This window comes from Thermobia domestica, chromosome 18 (genome assembly GCF_964235325.1).
Source record: "Thermobia domestica chromosome 18, izTheDome1.hap1.1, whole genome shotgun sequence".
NCBI classification, from domain to species: Eukaryota; Metazoa; Arthropoda; class Insecta; order Zygentoma; family Lepismatidae; genus Thermobia; species Thermobia domestica.
Window position 1 is genome coordinate 176424810 of NC_137471.1, and position 19216 is coordinate 176444025.

Sequence of the window (19216 nt, forward strand, 5' to 3'; positions counted from 1 at the left end):
GTTTTTTATATATAACGTGACAAGAACGTTTAACGTTGTATGCAAGTATTTATACGGTGCGTCAGTTTCAACATCAGCTTGTAATGTGTCAAGAAGTAAAGGATGGGAGACTGACAGGCGAGAGACTATGTATTTCAAACGAATGTCGGCAAGATGATGGATAAGGTCAGGAAAATTGATGTGTTCATATCTCAGGAAGTTCGGATATGGTAACTTTATGCGATATGCAGTTCTAATGGCATGTCGTTCTAGTATGGATAACCGGTCGTAGAATTTTGTTAGAGCATTGCACCAAGCAATATGGCCAAAAGCTAAAATGGGCCTGAGGAACATTTTGTATGTATTAATTAAGAGAGGTGTATGTAATCCCCAAGTGGGTTCCTGTTAGACGCCGTAAAAGGTTGAGCCATAAATTAGCCTTTCGCGTTATTTTCTCTAGATGAGCTTTCCAAGTTAATTTATAGTCAAAAACTACCCCGAGATATGTAGCCGTAGGAGTTGGACGAAGTTGATGATCTTGCAGAGTAACGTTAAGATTCCGTGGGTTACGATCAACTTTCGAGCGGAATTTAGGAGAGGCTTCTAATGCAGTGGGTAAAAAACGGTGCGGAGAATAAAGTTGTAGAGTGCAACAAGTAACGTAAGTAAAGAAAGCGGAGCCTCTTTTAGTAGCCGATAGGAAATTCGATCAATGTCTGATGCGGTGTTACGTTTCTTCTGAAGTGTACGTTGGAGCTCATGTGTAGTCATTGGTGATGTAAGAGGATCTTCATCAATTATGTGTGAAAGTGATGGTTGTAGAGCGGGAGTAGTAGCCAAGTCTATATGGTCATGAGAATGAGGTGATATCCTAGCCGTGAAAACTGACTGTAATTCTGTCGCAAAAGCGTCGGTCAGTAAAGAGAGGAACACCATTGTCTAACAAATGATACGAAATTTTGGTATTTCTGCCGGTGAGCCTGTGGAAAGATTTCCAATACCGACTTGGAGATGCTTCGTCATTTAGTTTATTACATGCACTGATCCAAGTTCGACGTTTATAGGCTATGAGATAATTAGTTACTGGGCGATTTCATCTCCCGTGATAACGAAGCATCAGCCTCATTTCCAGTTTGTTTGTATTCTCGGAAATGTTGCAGTGATTTTTATATTAAAGACAGATATTGTGGAGGCAATTTAGGTTTAGAAGAATACACTTTTTCCTCAGGGATGGTTTGTTGAGCACTGGTATGTAAGATGTCTGTGATGTGATTGACTATTGTTCAGAAATTGGTGGATGAAGAGTAGACCTGGTTATGAACGAACTGCCGGAATTGAGGCCAGTCGGCTTTATCACAACGGTGAATAATATGAGGTTCAAGCTGTTGTATAGATGGGCCGGCCTTCTTAATGGACAGTTTGATTGAACAATGATCACTTTCAATCGTATCAAGAACCTGCAACTCAGAGTCATTTGCAATCGATAAGGAAGTGATTAATACATCCGGGGTTGTTTGACTGGCTGGTCTAGTAGAAGCTGGAAAATTGAATGTAAAGCTGTACGGCAGTGGAAATAAATTCCTTAAAGCGTTCTTTTTCCCTGGCACTTCTGCTATGAATATTTATGTCAGCCATGATGATTATGTTTTGTTTTTTTTTTTAATTATGGACTATATAATCGAAAAAGGAGAACGGTGTTGGATGACCAGGGCGGATATAGATGGTAGCTACATTAACTGTGAGAGAAGGATAATAAATAGAGAAGAAAAGATGTGCAAATGTAGGAGGATTGTATTCCCGATAAGGAAGTTTTGGTGAAAAGCCAATCAGTACTCCTTGAGCGTGCGCATGTACATCATGGTAATCACAACGTTGAAGTTGATAGCCGGAAAGTAGCGCGGAAATGGCTGGTTTTAAAGTTGTCTCGTTCAGAGCTACAATATCAACTTTTTCTTCTAGCAAGAGAGGCTCGAGAAGTACATTGTGTTGATGAAATGATCTGATGTTAACAAAGACTAAAGTCAAAGCCATTATGTATACTGCCATGTTGGTTTTAGACTGCTGTTTCTAGAGGTGCGATGTGGAAGTGGATAAAATTGCCTGAGTATGTTGCAGTAAAGTGTAGATTGAACAGAGATTTTGCCGTTGAAATAGCAACACGAAGAATGTGCTCGCGTTGGAATGGAAAGACATTTTGAAGTACTATTGTAATGTAACGAAGAAGATCTTCGACAGAGAGAGGCTGAGTGAGGGACTGAGTGGGTGGTGTGGTTTTATCGAAGCTTTGTATTGGAACTGTGAGTTCTGGGCGTTCTGGTTGTGCTTGGGGTTTACCCTTTCAGCGGTAACTGTAGGTTGGATCATTTTCGTTAAACACAGAACAAGTTGGTGGTTGTTGCTGATTTTTACAGGAGTTTGTATCATGAAATCCAGTACAATACCCGCATTTAGAGGCGTTTGGACACTGGTGTGTAAAGAGAGAATTGTATGTTTGACATTTCCCACAGCGGAGTGGTAGAGGCCTGTCGTCTTGGAAGGTTCAACACGATGGATTTTTTTTTTATATACATAGGAGCTCCATGAGCTAATAGATAGTCTAATGAAGTTTGATTTTGAGATAGAACGCGAACCATGTAAGTGGGGCCATTACTATTTTTAATGCGAATGCATTTGTTGACGTCAATTCCCTCCTGTTTGAGTTCTTCTAGAACCTCTTCGTCACTTATTTCCGCTATCACTCTTCTGATAACAATTGAGAACATGGGTGGTTTTCGAGGAGGTGGTTGTTGTTTTGTTTTCCTATAGGTTTGTTTTCTTAGTTTCGCAATTTTGCCAAAGATCTCATAAGATGCTTTGTTTCGGAGTGTTGTACCGAAATTTCGGTCCTTAGAACGAATGATAAATCCATTGCGAGTTTTAACGATCTTTTCCATACTGGCTCGTGGTAGGTACTTTATAATCTGCAGAAACACCATCTTAGGATGGGAGCACTTGGTGTCAAAATCGGTAAGTAGAAACGTATATATTGGTTCCTTGGCGTTGTAGAAATTAGAAGATGAAGCGGAAGCCGTGTCCATTGCAGAGTCTAAGTTAGTAGTTAGAACAGGAGATCGAGATCTATCGCGAGGCCGTTTACTGGAATGAGCGGAGTCACTAGAATCAGTACGATCTCTGGGTCTAGTTACTCGCAAACTGATTTGACTGCCCCATGAAAGATGGCTGGTACGACCGGAACGAGGCACGTTTTCACGCTCTACTGCAGAAGAGCCAGGAGCCGGTGGCCCCACATCCGGGGTAGGTTCCTGTGCATTGGTCCAAGGACCAGCACAGCCTATTCGTGTGATTTGACAAGACTGAGAAATGAAGTTATGAAAATAATGATGATGATGACAGACCAAAATATAAGCGACTCTCTGAAAGTGTCAACTTTCGTCAGTTCTCTAAATAACGTATGTCTGTGATGCTGACAAGTACGTATGCTACACCTGATCCTCGCTAACAGATTAAGAGAGGCTGGGTTCTACTCAAAGAGAAAGATGGTGAACGCTACGCGGCGTTGCTTCTTACCAATATCCAATATCTTGCTATATTCGCCGCGAGTATTTGAAAATTCTACCTTTTTCTATATAAACACAGAAAAATGTTTAAACTTTAAACACAGCATTCAAATAAAGTTTATACTGTAAGTTAAACTTTAAGTTCATATTCAAATATCTGTAACATTTCTATATTCTTTCGCGAAATAAGTAGGCTCAAATCTGTTGCCACCTATGTGCACATTTATGCTTTATACTGTACATAAATACCACAATTCGTTATGCCTCATGGTTTCAAAAATATGAGGATATAAAGAGCGACATTAAAAGTACGTGGGACTAGAGTACTAGACGGCACATTTAAAAAAAAAATAATCATTAAATTTTGTCCTTTATTTAAGGTGAATGCTAAGAAGACGCTAACAACGCGAACACTAGCTTGGCGCCGACAGCTAAGAAGTCAGTGTCACGTTGTTTTTGAGAACAACTGAAAATCAAACGCGCGCTGGCTTTTTACTTCAATCTAAAAAAGAAAAAAAGTGTCGCAAGTGAAGCTTCGGTTGCCTGCACTATAGCTTGCGCTAAACAAAAATAAACTTTTGTGTATAAGCGAAAGCGAAATAAAATCAAATAAAAGCGACAGGCAAGCTTGCGGCAAGCAAGCATGCTGTCTGGGGAGCATTTCTATTTCAAGTGTGCCCTCGGAAATGTGTGAAACACATTTCAGCCCAACCCCGCCACCCCTTCACAGAGGAAACCGCCCCTTTGTTTTGCGGAAAGAAGTGAATGACGTCAGCTGTGTTGCCAATTCGTCATTCAATCATTTGGTCTCGGCGAATGAAGATCGTATGCTACTTAGAATGGCTAACAAAACTGCATAGCGAAGCTCGTAAAATAATTCAATGTGGCAACCCTACCTCATCCAACTGTTGAAGGACCTGGGTCACACCAATTACACTGTCCAACACGCATTTGGTAGAAGTGTGGGGAATGAGTATTTCGGATTCGCTACCACTTCCTGATAGCTGGAAACAATGCCCAAAGTTCCCAGCACGCACAGTTTTTTTTATTACAAAAATAATTTGTGACAGTCGTGCTACAGACAAGAAGTTTAACGTTCATTTCATCAGCGAGGCTATATGAGACGTGAACCTACTGATTAACATGGAATCCGAATCACATGAGCTCCCGCCGGGAATTGAACCCAGGTATAAAATAAAAGAATGGTCAGAGATTCAGGGATACCTTCCAGGTGAAGATAACATCAAGTATATTCTTTCAGTTGATCTTAACGACGCACTGGTTCCACCCCCGCAAATAAAATTCGGTCTCATGAAGATATTTGTTAATACCATGCATCTCGTTTCTCCTATTATATTTGAGGGAATTGTTTCGAAAGTTGTCGGAGGCTACATATTAGAAGGGTTCCGCACGATTATGTTTTCCTGCAGAAATTAACGCCTGCTGAATGTGCTGCATGGCTTTCCTTCAAAGGGAAGGGTGGAATGTTTCCAAGGGAACTGGAAAATTGGTAACTACAAGCAAGTTATAGCTGACCTAGTACGAAATCATGACCTGTTAGGATGCTGGATGTCGCTGAAATTACACTTCATTCACTCGCACCTTGACTACTTCCCTTACAACTTAGGGGCAGTAAACGATGAACAAAGGAGAACTTTGCCACCAACAGATTTTACAAATGGAGCAACGGTACTAAGGGAAACGAAGTCCTGCTATGATGGGTGACTATTGTTGGTTTCTTTTGAGACTGACCAAACAAGAGTGCAAGAGACGATTAATGTTTACCGAAAGGAAAAGTTCCAAGTATATGTCATAGTAAAAGCTTGTACACATACCACCAAGATATCGGTGTTTGGTGTGTTCTTCAGTGCACTCCATGTATACATATCTTCCGAATGGCACCCACCCAAATGGTACATTTGGTTGTACTACTGCTGTATTTTTGTATGTTTAGTGATGTTTCATGAACTTCTTATTTTCATAGCATTTTGAACACAATATGTTTACAGACAACAATGGTAGTGCAAATTCTTTTCAACAACGGTGTGTATTTTTATGTCCTCCTTCTCTTCGTATCTGTGTGTTCTTTCACACTCTTGTATTATTTGCTATTTCCATTATTTTCTCAACTTATAGCACGGCTATGCTTTCACTCTGTTCAAACTTCGATATTCTATTGGAATATACACTATGTTAGAACGTATGTCATTTTATTTCTGAACGCCCTATAGCAACAAAATATGACGTAATGGACTTTTGATTACATTGGCGGAACTCAGGAGGTCGAAATTAGCTAAGATCACCCATCGGTGTAACTTCTACCGAACCAGGGGCGGATCCAGGGGGGCGATCGGAGCAATCGCCCCCCCCCCCCAGAAAAGAGAAAACATTCTTATTTTATATATATAAATAAAACCCATCCCAAAGATTGGAGCAATTATAAGTAGCAGTAGGACAACCCGTCGTCTCCCCCCAGAAGTCGGTCCTGGATCCGCCCCTATACCGAACAAAAGTTAAAATTTGTTGGATAGTATTATTTGTCCCTCGTCTTTCGTAGGAGATACGAGAAAAACACATTGGCAGTAACGTCACCAGGACCACATTTGAAATAAAGCGCGTAGTATCAAATGCCGCCAAATCTTTTTTTTTTTTTTAACCGAAATTGAATTATATATCGCTTGTTATATGTTTGATCTAAATGAATTCCATGGAAACAGAATCGTGTTTAAAAGCTTAATATTTCATACTACAAAAACTAGTTCAAATATGGGACTTTGTACGCGTGTATATGGAGCTTCACTGCACGTTTTGCGAGATTACTCGAAACTAAGCGAAATCGAAATGGCGAATTTTGATACAAGACCCTTCAAATAGAAAGGCTATAAAATGAGGCAATGTTGCTTTTCAAACATTTTTTTTTTTAGTGTTAGCAACAGGATTCATGGTATGGAAACCATGAGTTGTTAAAGTGATTGTGCGAACATAATGAAAAGCATTTATCAACGATTAAAGATAACGGCAGTGTTTTCCAATAACGAATATGGTATAAATGTTGTTTTATCACACCCTCCGTGAATTTCTCGTGACGCGGAACACTTCTCAGAATTTCTAAACGAAATTAAGAAAAATATAAAATGAAATCTTTCAGTTTTACGTCCCACGATTATGCTGGCTAGGCTAAAGGAGATAGTGATGATGAGAAATGGATTAAATGGTGGAATGAATAAAGTGAGAGGAAACGGAAGAACCCCGAGGAAATCCACACATACGGTGTTCGTTCACAACAAAGTTTACTTGGCACGGGCTTGGATCGAACCAAGGACCCCATGCACCAGAGGTGAAAGCTCTACCACTGAGCCATCGCGGCTTAGAAATTTAAAAAAAAAAAAAACGTGAGCAAAAATTGTGTATATACATTTACTAAAGAAGACAGAAAAAAAACTCCGAGAATTGAGACGAGCCGAGAAAGAATTCTTCAAGAATCGAGACGAGATGAAATTCTACGAAGATACGCGAAACGAGAAAACATTTCTCGTCTGGTTTCGTGAGCAACACTGCTTAAAAAATCTTCAGTGATTATTTTAGTATAAATACTAAGGTCAAATCGAGTTCTAGGAGGGCCCTCTCGGCCCCCAAGGATCGGTGCCCGTGAACATATTAACGAATTGATTCCATTAACAAATTCAGCCAAGATAATGGCTCTGACCTTCTATTGCAAAGAAACAGAATTCGAAAGTTCGCTTGCGTTCAAGAGATATCGTATAAATCCATAAGCCGTACTAACAATAGCATCTTTTTAGTTCCTCTTTGCGTGATCGTACAGATCGACAGAGCGGTGAGCGGGTCGTGGCCATAAGTGAAACTAACACTAAAACATCCTTTGGCAGCAGGGTTACCAACTACAAAATATGTTCCAATCACCTGCGTCCCAAGTAAATTACTATCCACCCATTGATCGAATGTCGTGTTAAATGTACGAGAATTTTGAAATATTATTCAGTATATTAATAATTTAATAATTTTTGCAATAATAATAATAATAATAATAATAATAATAATAATAATAATAATAATAATAATAATAATAATAATAATAATAATAATAATAATAATAATAATAATAATAAATTATTTTCAAGTGGTCATGCCGTCTTGTTTAAAGCACAAGTTTTTATTATTTCTGAAATAATCATTCTTTCTGTTGTTCGTATACCGATCATTTAAGAAAGATAAGATACCGAGCACTAACAACATGTATTACCTGTTACCGATACTGCCTCTCCTTGTCGATAAATTTCTAGTTTTGTCTCTAGCACGTTTAGTTTCTGGTTTTGTTTACAGCGACATTTATGTAACAGACATAGGCAGAGCTATGGGGGGGCATAGGGGAGCATTGCCCCCCAACTTTTTGACAAAAAATAAAAATGCCACCTATAAGATCCTTCAATTCCCATTTGTATCTACCGTGCCCCCCAGCAGACAAATGGTCTGCCTCCCAGGAGACAATTCCTAACTCCGCCCCATGGTAACAGAGTACATAAATATGAAACTAAAGAGCTTTGAATGCAGTTATATTACCATTACTTCCAACGCTTATAACCACTACAGCTACTAACGCCACCATTATTACTAAGCAAACGTATGTATCGAACTAAGTGAGAATAATTATTGATTATAGATATTCATCTTATTCACATTTCGATGGTTTCTCCCTGTGTCAAGAGATTTCTGTTTTCCAGAACCGTTTTCTGGAAATCTTCACAGATTATTTATATGTTCATCTGAAGCACAAATTACGGATATTACAAATTCCCTTAACATTCTATCATCTAATTATAAACCTTCTGTTACACTAAACACACGTTCAACATAATGCATTGCTGTCTGAAGTGATGAGAACATACTGCATTGTTTCGAACAGGTTTGGTGAATCTTGTACTTTCTCGAAAAACGCACTCCATAATGCGATACCTACCACATGTGTAGCAGAAGTTTGGAGATATGTGATGGCGGATGATTACTTTGAAGCAATGTAACGTCTATTTACAAGGTGCCTCCAGAATGTTTTTTTAGGGTGCTAAACGCTAGCGACATCGAAACATGTATTACCATAGCACAGGTGATACTACTTTTTCAACACATTCACCACCGGATCATATGAAATGAAATGAATTGAAATCTTTTAAGTTTTACGTTCCATGGTTATGCCGGTTAGGCTAGAGGAGACGGTGATTATGAGAAATGAGTGAAATTGTGGAATGAAGAAAGTGGGAGGAAACGGGAGAACCCCGAGAAAACCCACGGGTACGGTGTTTGTCCACCACAAAGTCAACACAACGCGAGCTGAGATCGAACCAGGGACCCCAAGCACCGGAGGTGAACGCTCTACCACTGAGCCACCGCCCCCCTTCTACCGGATCATATCATGGGATGAACTATTGTATTACGATGTTGTAAAAAAAAAATGAGGGAGTTGGCCCAGTGTTAGTTGCTTCAGCACTTACTTAGAACACAATTTTTTTGAAGCCCAGGTGTGCCGTGTCAATTTCGTGCAGGAGATCGGGAAATCTGTGGGCACCGGCTGCTGAGTTGTGAAGTGGGCGATCGATCTCTGATGATAGAGGACTAGACAACCTGGTACGGCAGCGCATTTTGGGCAACTGTCTCTTGGTGATAACTGAACTCAGCAGCCAGTTCTCAAAATTGTCACGACACATTTTTACGACATTGGAATAGAAATTTGAACTTACAGTATGACAAATGTCTGAATTCCGATGGTGAAAAATAGTGTCATCTGTGCTGTATCTGTGACAATAAACCTTTCAAGGTCACAGTGTCTTCTTTCGGTTTACCACCCTAAAGAAACTTACTTTCTGAAAGTGACTCGTACTTTGCTACTAAAGCCAGGTAATAATTATAGCATTGTTGAATTCATAGGCGTAACTAGAGACCCCCTAGAACACTGCTGACCTCGTAGAATACCGTTGAACCATATGCTAAAACTGGTAATTGTTGTAAAGTTATTTTAGTTCCCAGAATTAAACACCCCTATGGCCTTGCCTAGCAAAATATCCTACTTACGCCAATGGTTTACACAAATGTGCTTATCTTTTGTTTGCGTTTATCTTTTGTTCGATTCCATGACAATGGCATGAGTTCGTAATGGACTATTTCGTCTCCGTCGGATTTCTACCGATTTTTTGCCCCTTATCATTGTAGCAACTCTTTCATTATTATCCACTTGGCTTTATTATTCTTCGTTTCTTGTAACCTAGAAAGCATTACGACGGGACGTTAAATTATGGATTTTATGCATTTTGGTTTTAATGAATCTCAAGAACACAAGTAGGTAATATAAAGTGCTATTAACAATAAGAACAGAGAAATAATAAAATTGCTATAACTGATCTTGACTCTACAATTGATCTTTTGATAAATCATAAAAACAATGCTTAACACCTTTTTGCATTGGTTTTCATATTTAGCAATTAATTAAGTCTTCCACCTTAAAGAAGCAAAGCTAAAGATACAAAGGAAGATGATCTAATGCAAGATTTTCTTGCTCTTGATGTATCGAATCGCTATTTACACAAGGTAAATTATAATTTGCAAATAATTACTATTACTTTAGTTTCTTGACAAATCCAAGCGTTATCTAATAATCACTGCATATTTAGAAAAAAAGTCAATAGGTATAACCTTAAAGAACCAACTGTTGATTAACTAATTCTATAGCATATTGAACTCAGAGGTTCAATACCGAGTTCACAAAGCTCTCCACTCCACTTCTGTCCTTAGCCAACTGGATCTAGTTTCTACTTACAAGTTAGTATTCCTATTTCTGCTAGATCTACCTTAATATTGTCTTCCCATCTGCGCCTAGGTCTTCCTAATGGACGTTTTCCGATTGGTCTAAGTCAGGACTTTGAAAGCGTTTCTACTTTCTTCCATTCTAGCTACATGACCTGCCCACCTGAGCCTCCTAGATTTAATGACCCTAACAATGTTGGGTAAACCGTATAAATTATGTAGTTCCTCGTTATGAAGTTTCCGCCATTTCCCATTCCCGTTCCTCTTGGGTCCGAATATTCGTCTCAGGATCTTGTTCTCAAATACTTTCAGTCTATGTTCTTCCCTCGGAGTAAGCGACCATGTTTCGCAACCATACAGAACAACAGGCATGATTATCGTTTTATATATTTTAAGCTTCAAATTCCTCGACAGAATTCGCGACGACAAGAGATTTTGAACTGAATAGTAACACGAATTTCCTGCTTTTAGTCGACATTTAATTTCTTCGTGAATATGACTTTCGTCTGTTAATATTGATCCTAGATAATTGAAAGTATCCAATTTATCAAAAGTATTATTTAATATTTTAACGCATCTATAATTTGCCGTATTACGGTCCCGACGCACTTCCATGTATTTAGTTTTCTCTGCATTTACTTCTAAACCCATGTCCCTGCAAGCGTTTAATAAGACTTCTGCATTTGTTTCTGTTGTTCTCCTATCATCTCCTATTATATTTTCATCATCAGCATAATTCGGTGAATACTATTCAGCTTTAGACCCTGGTTGCTGTCTTTGATTTTCCTTATAGTGTAATCCAGAAACAAGTTGAATAATAATGGCAACAAGGCATCAGCTTCTTTCAGGCCATTCTCGACGTGAAAGCTCATGGACAAGAATTTTACTATTCCGACTTTACTTTGGGATTCATTTAAACATATCTTAATTAATCTAACTAACTTTTCTGGAATTCCAAATTCGGTAAGAATGTTGTACAAGGTTTCTCTCCTAATAGAGTTGTAAGACTTTCGAAAATCAATGAATACTTGATGTGCTGGGATATTGTACTCTCACTTTTTTTCGAGTATTTGTCGAATGGTCAATATTGGTCGATAGTTGATCGATTTTGTCTAAATCCGCACTGATAATCTCCAATAATCTAATTTGTATAGGCCTATTGGATCAATATTGCTACCAGTTTCTTTGAAATTATTTTATATGATGTTGACGGATTGGAAGAATGATTCCACACCAATTTCTCTTTATTCCAGATCCAATTTTGCCTGTTTTCTCTTCTCTGGTAGTTTAGTGCATTGCTGGTCGAACCATGGTTTGTTCCTATACTTCGTCGTGTGTCAATTTTTCTTTTACTGAAATGTTAGTGCTGTCCCTAATTTCAACCTAAGTATCCTCAACACTAGTACTCCGGACCTTCTAAAACTCAGAATCTACTCAACACTCCAATCTGGTATTCCCCTCTCATTTGGCTCTCCCCTAATTTCTTTGCATTAACCTCCCCGTTTTCAGACATTGAATGTCTCCTCTATTTAACTATAATCTCTCTCTTATTATCTCTGCTACCAGGTAGTGATCAGTGTTACAGTCAGTTCCTCTGAATGACCGAACATCAATTATGCTAGACTGTCCTCTTCTGTCTATTAAAACGTAATCAATTTGATTATGTGTTTTCTTGTCTGGTAAGGCCCAAGTATGTTTATAAACGTCGCGATGTGGAGATTTTGTACTCTTCACGATAAGGATTTTTGGATGTTGCAAAATTCGTGAGTCTAACGCCGTTGCTATAACTTCCTTTATGCACTCTTTCATTCCCTATAATCGGATTGAAAATATCCTCTTGTCCTATCTTCACATGGAAATCTCCTAATAGAATTTTCATATGGTATCATAGAAGTTGGTTAAGTACCCGTTCTACTTCTTTGTAAAAACAGTCTTAACCACCGACCGTTAAGAATAATAAAAGAATATCTATCATTAACAAGTTCAAGCCGTTTAATTGCTGATATTATTATGGTCGGGTTGGGTTCGGACCTTATAGGGTCTTCCAACCCATTAGAATCACGACTTATTTTATGGAAGTCAGCTGAAATTTGTTATTTTGCAACTGACAATTTTGTCAGTGTGTGTGCAGAGCAGAGATGTTCACCCTCGCGAGGGTGGCTCTCTCGAGGGCATCCTCACCCTCAAGTTCCCTCGCCCACAGTGACGCGAGGGCGAGGGAGCGCGAGGGTGAGGACAAGTTTTGGCCGCGAGGGCGAGGGTGCGCGAGCGCGAGGACAAGCTTCGATGGCGAGGGTGAGGGTGCGCGAGGGCGAGGACAAGTTTCGGCAGCGAGGGTGAGGATGCGCGAGGGCGAGGACAAGCTTCGATGGCGGGGGTGAGGGTGCACGAGGGCGAGGAAAAGCTTCGACGAAGAGGGCGAGGGTGAACGAGGGTGAGGGCCAAGTGTTACTGCGGGAGCGAGGGTGCACGATGGCTAGAGACAACTTCCTTCAGGAGAACGAGGGCACGCGAGGGAGGAGGACAATTTTAACATTGTTAAGATAGGACAAATGTATCTCTATTAGTGGTGAATATTAACCATATTTGAGCATCGAAATTAACCTTACAAGCACATTGACACATTTCAGTTTATATTTTAAAATACCAATTAACTTAGATTCACATTCAAATCAATGAAGTCATTCATGTTATAGGTTAGAGTGGGTATATATTTCCGAGTGATAATTCAACAATAGTGTTCTGAAGTATTTTATTTGTTTGCTGACGGAGTTTCAAAATTAAGCTCTTTAGATCTTCCCCTTTGAATTTGTTCAAATTCCTCAGTTACGATACACATCAGGGATGGCCAACGTGTTGACTGTCAAATTCTGACAGATAGTCCGCGGCAGTCACTCTACCGCCACTCATCAAACCTTGATTTCACTTTCACCCTCATGAGAGCCGCCCTTGTGTGGCTGAATACTTATGCTTGCATCGTAGTTCAAGGAACATTTTGAAGTAAAGGCATTGGATACTGTTGATAAATGATGTAAACGTCACTATCGACCGAGATCTCCATTGTAACAGTTGTTCCATTTTAGGTGTTCCACAGTAAGTTATACGATGATATGTTTAGTTTCCTTTCTTTAGGACGTATGTTAAGCAAGGGCGGATCCAGGACGGACTTCTGGTGGGGGTGGTGGGTTGTAATACTGCTACTTAGAGCTACTTTTAAGAGCTCCAAACTCTGGGATGCGTTTTATTTGTATAAATAAAATAAAGAAGTTTCCTCTTCTGGGGGGGAGCGATCGCCCCGATCGCCCCCCCTCTGGATCCGCCACTGACGATAAGGAAATAATTCAACAAATAGGTTGAATAATTGATGCTCTGATCCTCACGAAGGAGGCCCTCTCGAGGCCTCCTCACCCTTAATTACCCTCGCCCTCAATGATATGAGGGCGAGGAAAAGTTTTGAGGATGAATGCGAGGGCGAGCGAGGATAATGGACAACTCCTATCGCGAGGGCGAGGGTGCGCGACGGCGAGGACAAACTTCGATGGTGAGGGTGCGCGACGGCGAGGACAAGCTTCGATGGTGAGGGCGAGGGTGTGCGAGGGCGAGGACAAGCTTCGACAGCGAGGGTGAGGGTGCGCGAGGGCGAGGACAAGCTTCGACGGCGAGGGCGAGGACAAGTTTCGGCAGCGAGGGCGAGGGTGCGCGAGGACGAGGACAAGCTTCGATGGCGAGGGTGAGAGTGCGCGAGGGCGAGGACAAGCTTCGATAGCGAGGGTGAGGGTGCGCCAGGGCGAGGACAAGTTTTGACCGCGAGGGAGAGGGTGCGCGAGGGCGAGGACAAGCTTCGACGGCGAGGGCGAGGGTGCGCGAGGGCGAGGACAAGTTTCGACAGCGAGGGTGAGGACGCGCGAGGGCGATGGACAATTCCAATCGCGAGGGCTAGGGTGAACGAGAGCGAGGGCCAACTGCTACTGCGAGGGCGAGGGTGAGTGAGGTCGAAGTAACATGAACATCTATGGTGCAGAGTCCCTTGTAATTCTCGAACGCCTCAACCGGCAAGAAATTCCAGCTTGTTCTGTACTCATACTGTTTTAAGAAAATATATTCATTGGGGGCAACTGTGATAAACATTTAGTTGAGAAATTGTTAACCGTCAGTAGCCCAACCACGTATATCGAAAACTGTCTTAACACGCAGCCATGAAAGTTGAAAAAACAGAAAAAGCTTAAATGATGGCTGATTTGCGAATCTTGTTCCAACGCTGCTTAATGTCATCGTTAAGAAAAAAAAAGTAAAACTAATAGTTGTAAAATGTATCTAATGATTTCCAAGGATTTTTTTTTTTTTTGCGTGATTTCATTTGAAATTCAAATAGCATGTAATGATTTAGATTTTCTTCGTTGATAAACAAAATACGAAGAAAACGAATTAGCTTCCCAATCTGTTATACAATGCAGACGATATCCGAGTCAACTGTCTGCCACTGGACATGTAACTGTGCTCGTGTCCTTCAAGGTTACTTTTTTATTTTCTTTAACGTGAGCGTTTTTTTTTTCTTTTTAATAAAACACAGGTCTCATTTTCTCAGTCGTTTTATATGGAGAAAGAGAAAATGAAGTAAGAATAATGTTAATGCAGTGCCAGAGGGTTATAAAGGGGGAAGCGGAATTTCTGCCTCCTGTGTGGTGTTGGTGTGCTTCCCTCCCTTCTGTATAGTAACGTAGGTGATCTTAGGATATGTGTTCACACCGCACAGGTGCAGGGACTACGAATTTTTTAATGACGTCATGGGTCATAGAATCTGGAAAGAAATCCATCCACCTGCTCGTCCCATGTTTCGTCACACCCTCTTGGTCACACAATTGGCCTCCACCCTCTTCACCCACACAACGATACACTTCTTCTGTGTGTGTGTGTAATTCCATGTATATATGAGTCAGACTCGTTTCCTCTCCTTTTCTATGGTTTGTGTATTACAATGCGTTGGTTGTGAAGGTTTTATGTTTGTGTGCCGTACTTTGAATTCAAACTCAGACAACTGCCGTTGAAGCTACCTCAGTTGCATGCAATCATCAAGGGCATTGCTTTCAGACTATTTGCATCAATCAATGACAAATAGCATTGTAACTTGTGGCAGTTATATAGTTTTGTTATTATACAGTACATTGTGCTGTCGGAATAATAAAAGGACTTTTCAGGTATACACTGTCAGTGTGAGAAAGAAACTGTGTTATATGTCAAATTACTCCCTTCCCCCCACACACAGCTCCAGCACAACCCACCAAATTTATTATTCTCCCTCCCCGAATAACATTTGTCCCCCAAATTTACCATTCTCCTCCGTCAAATTTACTATTTTTTCAAAAATTTACCACTTTCTCCGTCAAATTTACCATTTTCCCATAAATTTACCATTCTCCTTCGTCAAATTTACCATTTTCCTTCGTTCGTCAAATTTACCATTTTCCCATAAATTTACCATTCTCCTCCGTCAAATTTACTATTTTCCCATTTTTTCAAAAATTTACCACTTTCTCCGTCAAATTTACCATTTTCCCATAAATTTACCATTCTCCTCCGTCAAATTTACTATTTTCCCACAAATTTATCATTCTCCTCCGTCAAATTTACCATTTTCCCACAAATTTTCCATTCTCCTCTTGTGTAACGCAAGCTTACACAACCCCACATTCTTTGAGGGAAGTGCCAAAATGACCTGTGTTTAGGGAATGCGATTTTTTTGTTACCAAAAAAAAATTCTTCTGAAATAATAAATGAAATAAAAATTACATATAAATGTAAGTGATCTTAATAAATAAAAAAAAAATTGTTGATAGAATATATAAATATTTAAAATTTTTGTGTATTTTCACATTCCCTAGCTTGCGAACTGGTGGGTTCTTTTTTTATGGTCACTTGCCCCGTCAGTGACTCCTTCCAAATACATGGCCTACTACTGCCCACTGTATATATGGATGTCTTCCACCATCAGACAAATTTATAGTATTAATTACTTTGATTCCCGGAAGAAAATCACACCTCCCATCCTGAAAGAGAGACAATACAGGACAAAAATCTGTACTTACCACACAGCCTGACGAAAAAGGATTCAAGAAAAGAAATAGTAATAATAATAGTAATCCTCTTTCCTGGGAATGAATACAATCTCACTTTTATTTTTTTTTATAAACCAGTATGATTTAAAAATGCCATACAAACGTCTTCTATCTGGAAACTAATGTTGATTATTCACTTGTGATCACACAACAAAAACAAAAAAAAAGTTTTTTTTTTTTTACTGTTCGTGCGCACTATAAATTGAAATGTTGGACATAATCCTTCTTGCAGTGTCTCAAAGAAATATAAATGGAAGTTCCTATAACCTGAGAGTTTATGGAGTAGAGTATTTGTTCAGCTAAACACACTTATTTTCGATTTTATCACACATATTAGACTTCTTATTTTATTTAGAAATATTTTTTTTAAAAGTCTGTGATGAGTCCAGTTTCTGCAGAAATACTAACTGATGCTCTGCGACTAGTAACATTGTTTGTTGACTAATTACTCATTTTTATGTTTTGAAATATTCACAGTTTTTTTTTAAGCACAAACTTTGCCACCAAGAACACAGGCATTAGCACCAGTTTTCAGAAGTTGCATTGTCTGTTAACTTTTACTATAGTCTCCTGGTCAGTTTTGTCTGTGAGAAGACCACCCTCTTCACACTTCAAACAAAAACACACCAACTGCCCTCATTTCTCCCTCCAGTCATTTCTTTCAAAACTGTCGCTCTCTCTCTCCCCCGCGACTCCATTCCAGATATCCTATTTCGGAAAGGGACGCTGTCTGTCCGTTGGTTTCTTTCACGCTTTCTTAAAAAGAATCTTGTGGAAAACTTCAGGCTTTTCTTCCTTGCGTTATTATAATGTCACTTCACATACAAAAGCTCTATACTAATTGATATATATATATATATATATATATATATATATATATATATATATATATATATATATATATATACTCACTTCTATCTATCTGAAAAGCAGTTTTTTTTCATTGTTTGTAGAGATGTCCGGTTATTTTTTTTTAAATTTGAACTAGGCACTGAATTTTCGATTATATTTAGTTATATGTTTAAAAAAATAAAATTATAGAAAACGTAAAAATACTCATATAGACTAACATAACACATCTAAATACACCTGTTATCACTTGAAAGTGATTATTAGGTTGAATTCTTTTTCGGCTGGGTGGCATCGTCCAATCTCAGGTGAGAAGCACAACAGTCCTTCTAGATGCCAAAGTAATTACTTTATGAGATGAAATTGTACATTTACTTGAAATGAATGAGGGCGCGTAAGGGTAATATATTTACAAGTGCGGCAATTCCAAGAGCATTTGGAAATTCATCTATTTAATTATATATCAAATAAAAGAAATATCAATACGTTAAAAGCAAAATTAAAATATCCATATGTAAATAGGTAAGATATTTGCATATTGAAAAATAATAAAATTGCATATTATTCTCAAATTGCACTTGGGAAAGGTGTGCCTTTCACAATCCCCCCTTTGAAATTTTAGAATATTATGAATATAATCTTATAGAATTTCACCATCCGTAAAATTAAGGTATTTTAAATGACAAAATAAGTTTTTGAAAATCTTATACATTCTTATAATATACACTGTAGTCGTATATCTCATATACAACATAAATAAAGAAATTATATGTAATTATAAAATGAAAACACTAATACTGATAATAATAATAATTATTTTACTGATAATTAGAAGATGAAAACTTACTTATTGAACTACTCAAGTCAATTAATTAGCTTACAAATTAAATACCTAAATGAATATATCAACCATTGATTTGGCTATATCTATGTAACTGAATTTTTTTTACTACTTAATGAACATATATACAACAATACTACTTAGACAATAGTAACAGTCCCTTCTTACATATTACTATCCTTCCATTTCCATTTATTTCTTATTTTTCTTCTGTTTTCTCTTCTTGTACATCTCGTTGATTGTACTTCTTCAACAGGTATGCATTTCTTTTGATAGTTTCCTGTTCTTTATTAGGATTCATTAAAGTATACACGTTCGTATCTGTTCTGCTGATTACTTTCCAAGGGCCTGAATATAACAACATTAATTTCTTTGACACGCCTGCAAATGCATCAGACTTTGGGAAAACTCGTACCAGAACCAATTCTCCAATTTCATATTGTACAGTTTTATGGTGAGCATCGAAATATTTCTTCCTGGCCATTGCCTTCTTCTTTAGGTTTCTATGTGCGAGTTCCACAAAGTACTCAGCATTTGTTGGTCTTTCAACCTCCGGAACTTCAAATAACTTGGCGACTTCGCTGGTCGAAGAAACTCCCAAGTGGACCTCATAAGGAGATAGTTGAGTGCTCAGATGTTTTGCGGAATTGAGACATCTTTCTACTTTATTCAAGTATTTTGGCCAAGACTTCTGAGTGCTGTAACAGTATTTTCGCAACATGCGTACTGTACTCTTCACAGCTGTTTCTGCCATCTCACCCTGTGGATAGTAAGGTGTGCTCATTAGGTGTTTTAGGCCTAATGACGTCATTTCTCTCTTCCACCTCTCCGAGGTAAACTGTGAACCTTTGTCCGTCAGTAGGAATTCGGCATTCGGGCACAGCTTCAAAAATTCTTTTAATTTCACAAGGGCAGTCTCTGTAGTTGCTCGCTTGCACGCGTAAAGTCCCACTAATTTAGAAAAGGCATCTAAGAATACTAAAATGTACTTCACGCCTCCAATTCCTGTCACCAAAGGCCCACAGAAATCGGCACAGAGGAAAACACCTTTCTTATTTGGGACTAGT